Source organism: Schistocerca americana, unplaced genomic scaffold, assembly GCF_021461395.2.
Source record: "Schistocerca americana isolate TAMUIC-IGC-003095 unplaced genomic scaffold, iqSchAmer2.1 HiC_scaffold_1255, whole genome shotgun sequence".
NCBI classification, from domain to species: domain Eukaryota; kingdom Metazoa; phylum Arthropoda; class Insecta; order Orthoptera; family Acrididae; genus Schistocerca; species Schistocerca americana.
The window spans coordinates 1-12669 of NW_025725325.1; the positions used below are offsets into that span (position 1 = coordinate 1).

Below are 12669 nucleotides of genomic sequence, written 5' to 3' on the forward strand. Positions count from 1 at the left end.
AATTAATACACTTTCGTAACGGCTAATGGAAACCCTACGGAAAAGAGTGAGGCCACGCCGTTTTCTGCCATCAGATTGCTTGTAAAGGTGGCGGTTTCACTTGTCGGGAGTCGCTTCTGCCAACGGCAGTCGTGGCCGAGTGGTTAAGGCGTCTGACTTGAAATCAGATTCCCTCTGGGAGCGTAGGTTCGAGTCCTGCCGACTGCGAAAATTTTCTCGCTCTCAAAAGATGGACGTTTCAGCTGCATCCTAGCAGTTGCGTCACTACTAAACACGTGGGTCACCAGCAATGTGCAGTACTATTTGATCCAGGGCGCAGCGTTACAGTCGCGTCCAGAAGCCGCAGCTCATCTCCTCGTCTCACAGTCCATTTTAGCTTGCAGACGATGACGTGTAGCAATTTATGAGCTAACGCAAGTCGAATGTTTTACCGTGTGTATCTGCTAGAAACTGCCTCTCATACGGTGGAGAGGCTCACTCCTTCTTGTGTCGTTCTCTGCACATGAGTTGCCCCTGGCATCGATATAGCACGGGTTTTCTAGCGCCAGCGCGGCGTCACGTGAAGTCAGCGAAGTGAATATTACACGAATCGAGTCGACATGTTTGCTTGTTACGATGATGGAAGCAGAAGAAATGTGTGTGGGACTTCACTGCATCGGCTGCTCGCCTTTCAGCGTCCCTGTGTCTTATCAGACGAAGGTGACTGTGAAATTGGCAACGAGGCAGAGTTTGACGAACACATGCAAACAGCACCGTTCAACGTCAGCCGAAATAGCTCAGTTGGGAGAGCGTTAGACTGAAGATCTAAAGGTCCCTGGTTCGATCCCGGGTTTCGGCAGGTACTCGTTTTGATGCGACGCCAATGGAATTGCTCTGCGTTGGTGATAATGCAACTACCGCTGACAACAACAATGACTCTCTCCTGTAGGTGTTCTGGTTGTCTAGTGCATGCCATAAGAGGAACTCACTAGACAACTGACTCCCTTAGAAGCAAAAGAATCAAAAAAGTCCTACCGACTGCGTTCCTTTTTCTGTGTCAGGTGGTGAAGAACGTCTTCAACGGAACCGTGAAATGAGCGAAAACGTGGGAAACATTGCATTCGAAATGCTTGCGAATTTTCCAATTGCCCAGTGAGTGTCGACAAAACATGTAAATTCGCTGCTCCAACGTATGAGACGTAACGACTCCTGCAATTTGTTGTTGCATCGTGTGTCAGCAGTCTTCGGTAGTGTGTTACGAGCTTATCGCGATAAGTTTGCAGACAGCATTTAGGCGACGTTTTATTAGTAACGGCCCCATGCAGCGATTGCACAGCAGTAAAGGACGTGAGTTGTGCATCGTGGGAGGTTTCACAGCGTCGCGTGAGCCCGGATAGCTCAGTCGGTAGAGCATTAGGCTTTTAACCTAAGGGTCCAGGGTTCAAGTCCCTGTCCGGGCGGAAATTTTAATACTTTGGTAGCGATTCGTCTGGTAGCGGTGGAAACGCTACGGAAAATAATGCAGCTACGCCTGTTTCTGACACCACAGTGCTTTAAACAGTAGCAGTTGCATGTGTCGGGACAACACCGCGCTACCGGCAGTCGTGGCCGAGTGGTTAAGGCGTCTGACTCGAAATCAGATTCCCTCTGGGAGCGTAGGTTCGAATCCTACCGGCTGCGTGCGATTTTGCGTAAAGAGGAGCAAAAATTTTCGCACACCTGTGACATGCGTGGGCGAATGCGGGTGCAAACCAGTGACGCCATTCTCAACAAGACGAAAGTTTCCGTTTAAGAATACTGAGTTTCGCGACGACCGCTGCTTACTGTGGCCATCGGTTCACCTCGCGCTGATGCTGGGACTGCAGAAAGCCGTCGCTGAGATCGTGAGTACACAGATGTGCTCGAAAGTGTTGGACAGAGCGAACATTCATTTCTTTTTAAGAATCGCAATTCAATCATTCGAGCGCGGCTAAGGCAGTGGTGCAGCGTTTCTTTTCATAAGATCTCGCAGTTGCTTGGAGGTATGCCCATCGTTTTAAGACGACAGAAAACTAGCGTCAGCGGTGCGTCAGTGGGAAGTCGGTGAAGTCGCCATTGGAGCCATAAGCCAGTAATTACAACATGCGAATCACTCGCACACCACGCAGCTGTACGATAATGCTCGTGCGTGGGCCCGCATAGCTGAGTCGGTAGAGCGTTAGGCTTTCAAACAAAGGGTCCTGGGTTCAAGTCCCTGTCTGGGCGAAAATTAATACACTTTCGTAACGGCTAATGGAAACCCTACGGAAAAGAGTGAGGCCACGCCGTTTTCTGCCATCAGATTGCTTGTAAAGGTGGCGGTTTCACTTGTCGGGAGTCGCTTCTGCCAACGGCAGTCGTGGCCGAGTGGTTAAGGCGTCTGACTTGAAATCAGATTCCCTCTGGGAGCGTAGGTTCGAGTCCTGCCGACTGCGAAAATTTTCTCGCTCTCAAAAGATGGACGTTTCAGCTGCATCCTAGCAGTTGCGTCACTACTAAACACGTGGGTCACCAGCAATGTGCAGTACTATTTGATCCAGGGCGCAGCGTTACAGTCGCGTCCAGAAGCCGCAGCTCATCTCCTCGTCTCACAGTCCATTTTAGCTTGCAGACGATGACGTGTAGCAATTTATGAGCTAACGCAAGTCGAATGTTTTACCGTGTGTATCTGCTAGAAACTGCCTCTCATACGGTGGAGAGGCTCACTCCTTCTTGTGTCGTTCTCTGCACATGAGTTGCCCCTGGCATCGATATAGCACGGGTTTTCTAGCGCCAGCGCGGCGTCACGTGAAGTCAGCGAAGTGAATATTACACGAATCGAGTCGACATGTTTGCTTGTTACGATGATGGAAGCAGAAGAAATGTGTGTGGGACTTCACTGCATCGGCTGCTCGCCTTTCAGCGTCCCTGTGTCTTATCAGACGAAGGTGACTGTGAAATTGGCAACGAGGCAGAGTTTGACGAACACATGCAAACAGCACCGTTCAACGTCAGCCGAAATAGCTCAGTTGGGAGAGCGTTAGACTGAAGATCTAAAGGTCCCTGGTTCGATCCCGGGTTTCGGCAGGTACTCGTTTTGATGCGACGCCAATGGAATTGCTCTGCGTTGGTGATAATGCAACTACCGCTGACAACAACAATGACTCTCTCCTGTAGGTGTTCTGGTTGTCTAGTGCATGCCATAAGAGGAACTCACTAGACAACTGACTCCCTTAGAAGCAAAAGAATCAAAAAAGTCCTACCGACTGCGTTCCTTTTTCTGTGTCAGGTGGTGAAGAACGTCTTCAACGGAACCGTGAAATGAGCGAAAACGTGGGAAACATTGCATTCGAAATGCTTGCGAATTTTCCAATTGCCCAGTGAGTGTCGACAAAACATGTAAATTCGCTGCTCCAACGTATGAGACGTAACGACTCCTGCAATTTGTTGTTGCATCGTGTGTCAGCAGTCTTCGGTAGTGTGTTACGAGCTTATCGCGATAAGTTTGCAGACAGCATTTAGGCGACGTTTTATTAGTAACGGCCCCATGCAGCGATTGCACAGCAGTAAAGGACGTGAGTTGTGCATCGTGGGAGGTTTCACAGCGTCGCGTGAGCCCGGATAGCTCAGTCGGTAGAGCATTAGGCTTTTAACCTAAGGGTCCAGGGTTCAAGTCCCTGTCCGGGCGGAAATTTTAATACTTTGGTAGCGATTCGTCTGGTAGCGGTGGAAACGCTACGGAAAATAATGCAGCTACGCCTGTTTCTGACACCACAGTGCTTTAAACAGTAGCAGTTGCATGTGTCGGGACAACACCGCGCTACCGGCAGTCGTGGCCGAGTGGTTAAGGCGTCTGACTCGAAATCAGATTCCCTCTGGGAGCGTAGGTTCGAATCCTACCGGCTGCGTGCGATTTTGCGTAAAGAGGAGCAAAAATTTTCGCACACCTGTGACATGCGTGGGCGAATGCGGGTGCAAACCAGTGACGCCATTCTCAACAAGACGAAAGTTTCCGTTTAAGAATACTGAGTTTCGCGACGACCGCTGCTTACTGTGGCCATCGGTTCACCTCGCGCTGATGCTGGGACTGCAGAAAGCCGTCGCTGAGATCGTGAGTACACAGATGTGCTCGAAAGTGTTGGACAGAGCGAACATTCATTTCTTTTTAAGAATCGCAATTCAATCATTCGAGCGCGGCTAAGGCAGTGGTGCAGCGTTTCTTTTCATAAGATCTCGCAGTTGCTTGGAGGTATGCCCATCGTTTTAAGACGACAGAAAACTAGCGTCAGCGGTGCGTCAGTGGGAAGTCGGTGAAGTCGCCATTGGAGCCATAAGCCAGTAATTACAACATGCGAATCACTCGCACACCACGCAGCTGTACGATAATGCTCGTGCGTGGGCCCGCATAGCTGAGTCGGTAGAGCGTTAGGCTTTCAAACAAAGGGTCCTGGGTTCAAGTCCCTGTCTGGGCGAAAATTAATACACTTTCGTAACGGCTAATGGAAACTCTACGGAAAAGAGTGAGGCCACGCCGTTTTCTGCCATCAGATTGCTTGTAAAGGTGGCGGTTTCACTTGTCGGGAGTCGCTTCTGCCAACGGCAGTCGTGGCCGAGTGGTTAAGGCGTCTGACTTGAAATCAGATTCCCTCTGGGAGCGTAGGTTCGAGTCCTGCCGACTGCGAAAATTTTCTCGCTCTCAAAAGATGGACGTTTCAGCTGCATCCTAGCAGTTGCGTCACTACTAAACACGTGGGTCACCAGCAATGTGCAGTACTATTTGATCCAGGGCGCAGCGTTACAGTCGCGTCCAGAAGCCGCAGCTCATCTCCTCGTCTCACAGTCCATTTTAGCTTGCAGACGATGACGTGTAGCAATTTATGAGCTAACGCAAGTCGAATGTTTTACCGTGTGTATCTGCTAGAAACTGCCTCTCATACGGTGGAGAGGCTCACTCCTTCTTGTGTCGTTCTCTGCACATGAGTTGCCCCTGGCATCGATATAGCACGGGTTTTCTAGCGCCAGCGCGGCGTCACGTGAAGTCAGCGAAGTGAATATTACACGAATCGAGTCGACATGTTTGCTTGTTACGATGATGGAAGCAGAAGAAATGTGTGTGGGACTTCACTGCATCGGCTGCTCGCCTTTCAGCGTCCCTGTGTCTTATCAGACGAAGGTGACTGTGAAATTGGCAACGAGGCAGAGTTTGACGAACACATGCAAACAGCACCGTTCAACGTCAGCCGAAATAGCTCAGTTGGGAGAGCGTTAGACTGAAGATCTAAAGGTCCCTGGTTCGATCCCGGGTTTCGGCAGGTACTCGTTTTGATGCGACGCCAATGGAATTGCTCTGCGTTGGTGATAATGCAACTACCGCTGACAACAACAATGACTCTCTCCTGTAGGTGTTCTGGTTGTCTAGTGCATGCCATAAGAGGAACTCACTAGACAACTGACTCCCTTAGAAGCAAAAGAATCAAAAAAGTCCTACCGACTGCGTTCCTTTTTCTGTGTCAGGTGGTGAAGAACGTCTTCAACGGAACCGTGAAATGAGCGAAAACGTGGGAAACATTGCATTCGAAATGCTTGCGAATTTTCCAATTGCCCAGTGAGTGTCGACAAAACATGTAAATTCGCTGCTCCAACGTATGAGACGTAACGACTCCTGCAATTTGTTGTTGCATCGTGTGTCAGCAGTCTTCGGTAGTGTGTTACGAGCTTATCGCGATAAGTTTGCAGACAGCATTTAGGCGACGTTTTATTAGTAACGGCCCCATGCAGCGATTGCACAGCAGTAAAGGACGTGAGTTGTGCATCGTGGGAGGTTTCACAGCGTCGCGTGAGCCCGGATAGCTCAGTCGGTAGAGCATTAGGCTTTTAACCTAAGGGTCCAGGGTTCAAGTCCCTGTCCGGGCGGAAATTTTAATACTTTGGTAGCGATTCGTCTGGTAGCGGTGGAAACGCTACGGAAAATAATGCAGCTACGCCTGTTTCTGACACCACAGTGCTTTAAACAGTAGCAGTTGCATGTGTCGGGACAACACCGCGCTACCGGCAGTCGTGGCCGAGTGGTTAAGGCGTCTGACTCGAAATCAGATTCCCTCTGGGAGCGTAGGTTCGAATCCTACCGGCTGCGTGCGATTTTGCGTAAAGAGGAGCAAAAATTTTCGCACACCTGTGACATGCGTGGGCGAATGCGGGTGCAAACCAGTGACGCCATTCTCAACAAGACGAAAGTTTCCGTTTAAGAATACTGAGTTTCGCGACGACCGCTGCTTACTGTGGCCATCGGTTCACCTCGCGCTGATGCTGGGACTGCAGAAAGCCGTCGCTGAGATCGTGAGTACACAGATGTGCTCGAAAGTGTTGGACAGAGCGAACATTCATTTCTTTTTAAGAATCGCAATTCAATCATTCGAGCGCGGCTAAGGCAGTGGTGCAGCGTTTCTTTTCATAAGATCTCGCAGTTGCTTGGAGGTATGCCCATCGTTTTAAGACGACAGAAAACTAGCGTCAGCGGTGCGTCAGTGGGAAGTCGGTGAAGTCGCCATTGGAGCCATAAGCCAGTAATTACAACATGCGAATCACTCGCACACCACGCAGCTGTACGATAATGCTCGTGCGTGGGCCCGCATAGCTGAGTCGGTAGAGCGTTAGGCTTTCAAACAAAGGGTCCTGGGTTCAAGTCCCTGTCTGGGCGAAAATTAATACACTTTCGTAACGGCTAATGGAAACCCTACGGAAAAGAGTGAGGCCACGCCGTTTTCTGCCATCAGATTGCTTGTAAAGGTGGCGGTTTCACTTGTCGGGAGTCGCTTCTGCCAACGGCAGTCGTGGCCGAGTGGTTAAGGCGTCTGACTTGAAATCAGATTCCCTCTGGGAGCGTAGGTTCGAGTCCTGCCGACTGCGAAAATTTTCTCGCTCTCAAAAGATGGACGTTTCAGCTGCATCCTAGCAGTTGCGTCACTACTAAACACGTGGGTCACCAGCAATGTGCAGTACTATTTGATCCAGGGCGCAGCGTTACAGTCGCGTCCAGAAGCCGCAGCTCATCTCCTCGTCTCACAGTCCATTTTAGCTTGCAGACGATGACGTGTAGCAATTTATGAGCTAACGCAAGTCGAATGTTTTACCGTGTGTATCTGCTAGAAACTGCCTCTCATACGGTGGAGAGGCTCACTCCTTCTTGTGTCGTTCTCTGCACATGAGTTGCCCCTGGCATCGATATAGCACGGGTTTTCTAGCGCCAGCGCGGCGTCACGTGAAGTCAGCGAAGTGAATATTACACGAATCGAGTCGACATGTTTGCTTGTTACGATGATGGAAGCAGAAGAAATGTGTGTGGGACTTCACTGCATCGGCTGCTCGCCTTTCAGCGTCCCTGTGTCTTATCAGACGAAGGTGACTGTGAAATTGGCAACGAGGCAGAGTTTGACGAACACATGCAAACAGCACCGTTCAACGTCAGCCGAAATAGCTCAGTTGGGAGAGCGTTAGACTGAAGATCTAAAGGTCCCTGGTTCGATCCCGGGTTTCGGCAGGTACTCGTTTTGATGCGACGCCAATGGAATTGCTCTGCGTTGGTGATAATGCAACTACCGCTGACAACAACAATGACTCTCTCCTGTAGGTGTTCTGGTTGTCTAGTGCATGCCATAAGAGGAACTCACTAGACAACTGACTCCCTTAGAAGCAAAAGAATCAAAAAAGTCCTACCGACTGCGTTCCTTTTTCTGTGTCAGGTGGTGAAGAACGTCTTCAACGGAACCGTGAAATGAGCGAAAACGTGGGAAACATTGCATTCGAAATGCTTGCGAATTTTCCAATTGCCCAGTGAGTGTCGACAAAACATGTAAATTCGCTGCTCCAACGTATGAGACGTAACGACTCCTGCAATTTGTTGTTGCATCGTGTGTCAGCAGTCTTCGGTAGTGTGTTACGAGCTTATCGCGATAAGTTTGCAGACAGCATTTAGGCGACGTTTTATTAGTAACGGCCCCATGCAGCGATTGCACAGCAGTAAAGGACGTGAGTTGTGCATCGTGGGAGGTTTCACAGCGTCGCGTGAGCCCGGATAGCTCAGTCGGTAGAGCATTAGGCTTTTAACCTAAGGGTCCAGGGTTCAAGTCCCTGTCCGGGCGGAAATTTTAATACTTTGGTAGCGATTCGTCTGGTAGCGGTGGAAACGCTACGGAAAATAATGCAGCTACGCCTGTTTCTGACACCACAGTGCTTTAAACAGTAGCAGTTGCATGTGTCGGGACAACACCGCGCTACCGGCAGTCGTGGCCGAGTGGTTAAGGCGTCTGACTCGAAATCAGATTCCCTCTGGGAGCGTAGGTTCGAATCCTACCGGCTGCGTGCGATTTTGCGTAAAGAGGAGCAAAAATTTTCGCACACCTGTGACATGCGTGGGCGAATGCGGGTGCAAACCAGTGACGCCATTCTCAACAAGACGAAAGTTTCCGTTTAAGAATACTGAGTTTCGCGACGACCGCTGCTTACTGTGGCCATCGGTTCACCTCGCGCTGATGCTGGGACTGCAGAAAGCCGTCGCTGAGATCGTGAGTACACAGATGTGCTCGAAAGTGTTGGACAGAGCGAACATTCATTTCTTTTTAAGAATCGCAATTCAATCATTCGAGCGCGGCTAAGGCAGTGGTGCAGCGTTTCTTTTCATAAGATCTCGCAGTTGCTTGGAGGTATGCCCATCGTTTTAAGACGACAGAAAACTAGCGTCAGCGGTGCGTCAGTGGGAAGTCGGTGAAGTCGCCATTGGAGCCATAAGCCAGTAATTACAACATGCGAATCACTCGCACACCACGCAGCTGTACGATAATGCTCGTGCGTGGGCCCGCATAGCTGAGTCGGTAGAGCGTTAGGCTTTCAAACAAAGGGTCCTGGGTTCAAGTCCCTGTCTGGGCGAAAATTAATACACTTTCGTAACGGCTAATGGAAACTCTACGGAAAAGAGTGAGGCCACGCCGTTTTCTGCCATCAGATTGCTTGTAAAGGTGGCGGTTTCACTTGTCGGGAGTCGCTTCTGCCAACGGCAGTCGTGGCCGAGTGGTTAAGGCGTCTGACTTGAAATCAGATTCCCTCTGGGAGCGTAGGTTCGAGTCCTGCCGACTGCGAAAATTTTCTCGCTCTCAAAAGATGGACGTTTCAGCTGCATCCTAGCAGTTGCGTCACTACTAAACACGTGGGTCACCAGCAATGTGCAGTACTATTTGATCCAGGGCGCAGCGTTACAGTCGCGTCCAGAAGCCGCAGCTCATCTCCTCGTCTCACAGTCCATTTTAGCTTGCAGACGATGACGTGTAGCAATTTATGAGCTAACGCAAGTCGAATGTTTTACCGTGTGTATCTGCTAGAAACTGCCTCTCATACGGTGGAGAGGCTCACTCCTTCTTGTGTCGTTCTCTGCACATGAGTTGCCCCTGGCATCGATATAGCACGGGTTTTCTAGCGCCAGCGCGGCGTCACGTGAAGTCAGCGAAGTGAATATTACACGAATCGAGTCGACATGTTTGCTTGTTACGATGATGGAAGCAGAAGAAATGTGTGTGGGACTTCACTGCATCGGCTGCTCGCCTTTCAGCGTCCCTGTGTCTTATCAGACGAAGGTGACTGTGAAATTGGCAACGAGGCAGAGTTTGACGAACACATGCAAACAGCACCGTTCAACGTCAGCCGAAATAGCTCAGTTGGGAGAGCGTTAGACTGAAGATCTAAAGGTCCCTGGTTCGATCCCGGGTTTCGGCAGGTACTCGTTTTGATGCGACGCCAATGGAATTGCTCTGCGTTGGTGATAATGCAACTACCGCTGACAACAACAATGACTCTCTCCTGTAGGTGTTCTGGTTGTCTAGTGCATGCCATAAGAGGAACTCACTAGACAACTGACTCCCTTAGAAGCAAAAGAATCAAAAAAGTCCTACCGACTGCGTTCCTTTTTCTGTGTCAGGTGGTGAAGAACGTCTTCAACGGAACCGTGAAATGAGCGAAAACGTGGGAAACATTGCATTCGAAATGCTTGCGAATTTTCCAATTGCCCAGTGAGTGTCGACAAAACATGTAAATTCGCTGCTCCAACGTATGAGACGTAACGACTCCTGCAATTTGTTGTTGCATCGTGTGTCAGCAGTCTTCGGTAGTGTGTTACGAGCTTATCGCGATAAGTTTGCAGACAGCATTTAGGCGACGTTTTATTAGTAACGGCCCCATGCAGCGATTGCACAGCAGTAAAGGACGTGAGTTGTGCATCGTGGGAGGTTTCACAGCGTCGCGTGAGCCCGGATAGCTCAGTCGGTAGAGCATTAGGCTTTTAACCTAAGGGTCCAGGGTTCAAGTCCCTGTCCGGGCGGAAATTTTAATACTTTGGTAGCGATTCGTCTGGTAGCGGTGGAAACGCTACGGAAAATAATGCAGCTACGCCTGTTTCTGACACCACAGTGCTTTAAACAGTAGCAGTTGCATGTGTCGGGACAACACCGCGCTACCGGCAGTCGTGGCCGAGTGGTTAAGGCGTCTGACTCGAAATCAGATTCCCTCTGGGAGCGTAGGTTCGAATCCTACCGGCTGCGTGCGATTTTGCGTAAAGAGGAGCAAAAATTTTCGCACACCTGTGACATGCGTGGGCGAATGCGGGTGCAAACCAGTGACGCCATTCTCAACAAGACGAAAGTTTCCGTTTAAGAATACTGAGTTTCGCGACGACCGCTGCTTACTGTGGCCATCGGTTCACCTCGCGCTGATGCTGGGACTGCAGAAAGCCGTCGCTGAGATCGTGAGTACACAGATGTGCTCGAAAGTGTTGGACAGAGCGAACATTCATTTCTTTTTAAGAATCGCAATTCAATCATTCGAGCGCGGCTAAGGCAGTGGTGCAGCGTTTCTTTTCATAAGATCTCGCAGTTGCTTGGAGGTATGCCCATCGTTTTAAGACGACAGAAAACTAGCGTCAGCGGTGCGTCAGTGGGAAGTCGGTGAAGTCGCCATTGGAGCCATAAGCCAGTAATTACAACATGCGAATCACTCGCACACCACGCAGCTGTACGATAATGCTCGTGCGTGGGCCCGCATAGCTGAGTCGGTAGAGCGTTAGGCTTTCAAACAAAGGGTCCTGGGTTCAAGTCCCTGTCTGGGCGAAAATTAATACACTTTCGTAACGGCTAATGGAAACTCTACGGAAAAGAGTGAGGCCACGCCGTTTTCTGCCATCAGATTGCTTGTAAAGGTGGCGGTTTCACTTGTCGGGAGTCGCTTCTGCCAACGGCAGTCGTGGCCGAGTGGTTAAGGCGTCTGACTTGAAATCAGATTCCCTCTGGGAGCGTAGGTTCGAGTCCTGCCGACTGCGAAAATTTTCTCGCTCTCAAAAGATGGACGTTTCAGCTGCATCCTAGCAGTTGCGTCACTACTAAACACGTGGGTCACCAGCAATGTGCAGTACTATTTGATCCAGGGCGCAGCGTTACAGTCGCGTCCAGAAGCCGCAGCTCATCTCCTCGTCTCACAGTCCATTTTAGCTTGCAGACGATGACGTGTAGCAATTTATGAGCTAACGCAAGTCGAATGTTTTACCGTGTGTATCTGCTAGAAACTGCCTCTCATACGGTGGAGAGGCTCACTCCTTCTTGTGTCGTTCTCTGCACATGAGTTGCCCCTGGCATCGATATAGCACGGGTTTTCTAGCGCCAGCGCGGCGTCACGTGAAGTCAGCGAAGTGAATATTACACGAATCGAGTCGACATGTTTGCTTGTTACGATGATGGAAGCAGAAGAAATGTGTGTGGGACTTCACTGCATCGGCTGCTCGCCTTTCAGCGTCCCTGTGTCTTATCAGACGAAGGTGACTGTGAAATTGGCAACGAGGCAGAGTTTGACGAACACATGCAAACAGCACCGTTCAACGTCAGCCGAAATAGCTCAGTTGGGAGAGCGTTAGACTGAAGATCTAAAGGTCCCTGGTTCGATCCCGGGTTTCGGCAGGTACTCGTTTTGATGCGACGCCAATGGAATTGCTCTGCGTTGGTGATAATGCAACTACCGCTGACAACAACAATGACTCTCTCCTGTAGGTGTTCTGGTTGTCTAGTGCATGCCATAAGAGGAACTCACTAGACAACTGACTCCCTTAGAAGCAAAAGAATCAAAAAAGTCCTACCGACTGCGTTCCTTTTTCTGTGTCAGGTGGTGAAGAACGTCTTCAACGGAACCGTGAAATGAGCGAAAACGTGGGAAACATTGCATTCGAAATGCTTGCGAATTTTCCAATTGCCCAGTGAGTGTCGACAAAACATGTAAATTCGCTGCTCCAACGTATGAGACGTAACGACTCCTGCAATTTGTTGTTGCATCGTGTGTCAGCAGTCTTCGGTAGTGTGTTACGAGCTTATCGCGATAAGTTTGCAGACAGCATTTAGGCGACGTTTTATTAGTAACGGCCCCATGCAGCGATTGCACAGCAGTAAAGGACGTGAGTTGTGCATCGTGGGAGGTTTCACAGCGTCGCGTGAGCCCGGATAGCTCAGTCGGTAGAGCATTAGGCTTTTAACCTAAGGGTCCAGGGTTCAAGTCCCTGTCCGGGCGGAAATTTTAATACTTTGGTAGCGATTCGTCTGGTAGCGGTGGAAACGCTACGGAAAATAATGCAGCTACGCCTGTTTCTGACACCACAGTGCTTTAAACAGTAGC

The 12669-nt window shown here is 50.0% G+C and overlaps 23 non-coding genes across 23 annotated transcripts; all 23 read left to right on the plus strand.

Annotated features, from left to right (window-relative positions):
* The first annotated feature begins 125 nt into the window (after window positions 1-125).
* On the plus strand, window positions 126-207 carry Trnas-uga. Its single transcript has one exon. It is a non-coding gene; the product is annotated as a tRNA-Ser (tRNA).
* Window positions 208-765: 558 nt separating this feature from the next.
* Trnaf-gaa lies at window positions 766-838 on the plus strand. The gene has a single exon. It is a non-coding gene; the product is annotated as a tRNA-Phe (tRNA).
* Window positions 839-1366: 528 nt separating this feature from the next.
* Trnak-uuu lies at window positions 1367-1439 on the plus strand. The gene has a single exon. It is a non-coding gene; the product is annotated as a tRNA-Lys (tRNA).
* A 138-nt stretch (window positions 1440-1577) lies between these two features.
* Window positions 1578-1659, plus strand: Trnas-cga. The gene has a single exon. It is a non-coding gene; the product is annotated as a tRNA-Ser (tRNA).
* Window positions 1660-2350: 691 nt separating this feature from the next.
* On the plus strand, window positions 2351-2432 carry Trnas-uga. The gene has a single exon. It is a non-coding gene; the product is annotated as a tRNA-Ser (tRNA).
* Window positions 2433-2990: 558 nt separating this feature from the next.
* Window positions 2991-3063, plus strand: Trnaf-gaa. The gene has a single exon. It is a non-coding gene; the product is annotated as a tRNA-Phe (tRNA).
* A 528-nt stretch (window positions 3064-3591) lies between these two features.
* Trnak-uuu lies at window positions 3592-3664 on the plus strand. Its single transcript has one exon. It is a non-coding gene; the product is annotated as a tRNA-Lys (tRNA).
* Window positions 3665-3802: 138 nt separating this feature from the next.
* On the plus strand, window positions 3803-3884 carry Trnas-cga. The gene has a single exon. It is a non-coding gene; the product is annotated as a tRNA-Ser (tRNA).
* Window positions 3885-4575: 691 nt separating this feature from the next.
* On the plus strand, window positions 4576-4657 carry Trnas-uga. The gene has a single exon. It is a non-coding gene; the product is annotated as a tRNA-Ser (tRNA).
* Window positions 4658-5215: 558 nt separating this feature from the next.
* On the plus strand, window positions 5216-5288 carry Trnaf-gaa. The gene has a single exon. It is a non-coding gene; the product is annotated as a tRNA-Phe (tRNA).
* A 528-nt stretch (window positions 5289-5816) lies between these two features.
* Window positions 5817-5889, plus strand: Trnak-uuu. Its single transcript has one exon. It is a non-coding gene; the product is annotated as a tRNA-Lys (tRNA).
* Window positions 5890-6027: 138 nt separating this feature from the next.
* Window positions 6028-6109, plus strand: Trnas-cga. Its single transcript has one exon. It is a non-coding gene; the product is annotated as a tRNA-Ser (tRNA).
* A 691-nt stretch (window positions 6110-6800) lies between these two features.
* Trnas-uga lies at window positions 6801-6882 on the plus strand. Its single transcript has one exon. It is a non-coding gene; the product is annotated as a tRNA-Ser (tRNA).
* A 558-nt stretch (window positions 6883-7440) lies between these two features.
* Window positions 7441-7513, plus strand: Trnaf-gaa. The gene has a single exon. It is a non-coding gene; the product is annotated as a tRNA-Phe (tRNA).
* A 528-nt stretch (window positions 7514-8041) lies between these two features.
* On the plus strand, window positions 8042-8114 carry Trnak-uuu. The gene has a single exon. It is a non-coding gene; the product is annotated as a tRNA-Lys (tRNA).
* A 138-nt stretch (window positions 8115-8252) lies between these two features.
* Trnas-cga lies at window positions 8253-8334 on the plus strand. The gene has a single exon. It is a non-coding gene; the product is annotated as a tRNA-Ser (tRNA).
* A 691-nt stretch (window positions 8335-9025) lies between these two features.
* On the plus strand, window positions 9026-9107 carry Trnas-uga. Its single transcript has one exon. It is a non-coding gene; the product is annotated as a tRNA-Ser (tRNA).
* A 558-nt stretch (window positions 9108-9665) lies between these two features.
* Trnaf-gaa lies at window positions 9666-9738 on the plus strand. Its single transcript has one exon. It is a non-coding gene; the product is annotated as a tRNA-Phe (tRNA).
* A 528-nt stretch (window positions 9739-10266) lies between these two features.
* On the plus strand, window positions 10267-10339 carry Trnak-uuu. Its single transcript has one exon. It is a non-coding gene; the product is annotated as a tRNA-Lys (tRNA).
* Window positions 10340-10477: 138 nt separating this feature from the next.
* On the plus strand, window positions 10478-10559 carry Trnas-cga. The gene has a single exon. It is a non-coding gene; the product is annotated as a tRNA-Ser (tRNA).
* A 691-nt stretch (window positions 10560-11250) lies between these two features.
* On the plus strand, window positions 11251-11332 carry Trnas-uga. The gene has a single exon. It is a non-coding gene; the product is annotated as a tRNA-Ser (tRNA).
* A 558-nt stretch (window positions 11333-11890) lies between these two features.
* Trnaf-gaa lies at window positions 11891-11963 on the plus strand. The gene has a single exon. It is a non-coding gene; the product is annotated as a tRNA-Phe (tRNA).
* A 528-nt stretch (window positions 11964-12491) lies between these two features.
* Window positions 12492-12564, plus strand: Trnak-uuu. The gene has a single exon. It is a non-coding gene; the product is annotated as a tRNA-Lys (tRNA).
* The last annotated feature ends 105 nt before the right edge of the window (window positions 12565-12669 follow it).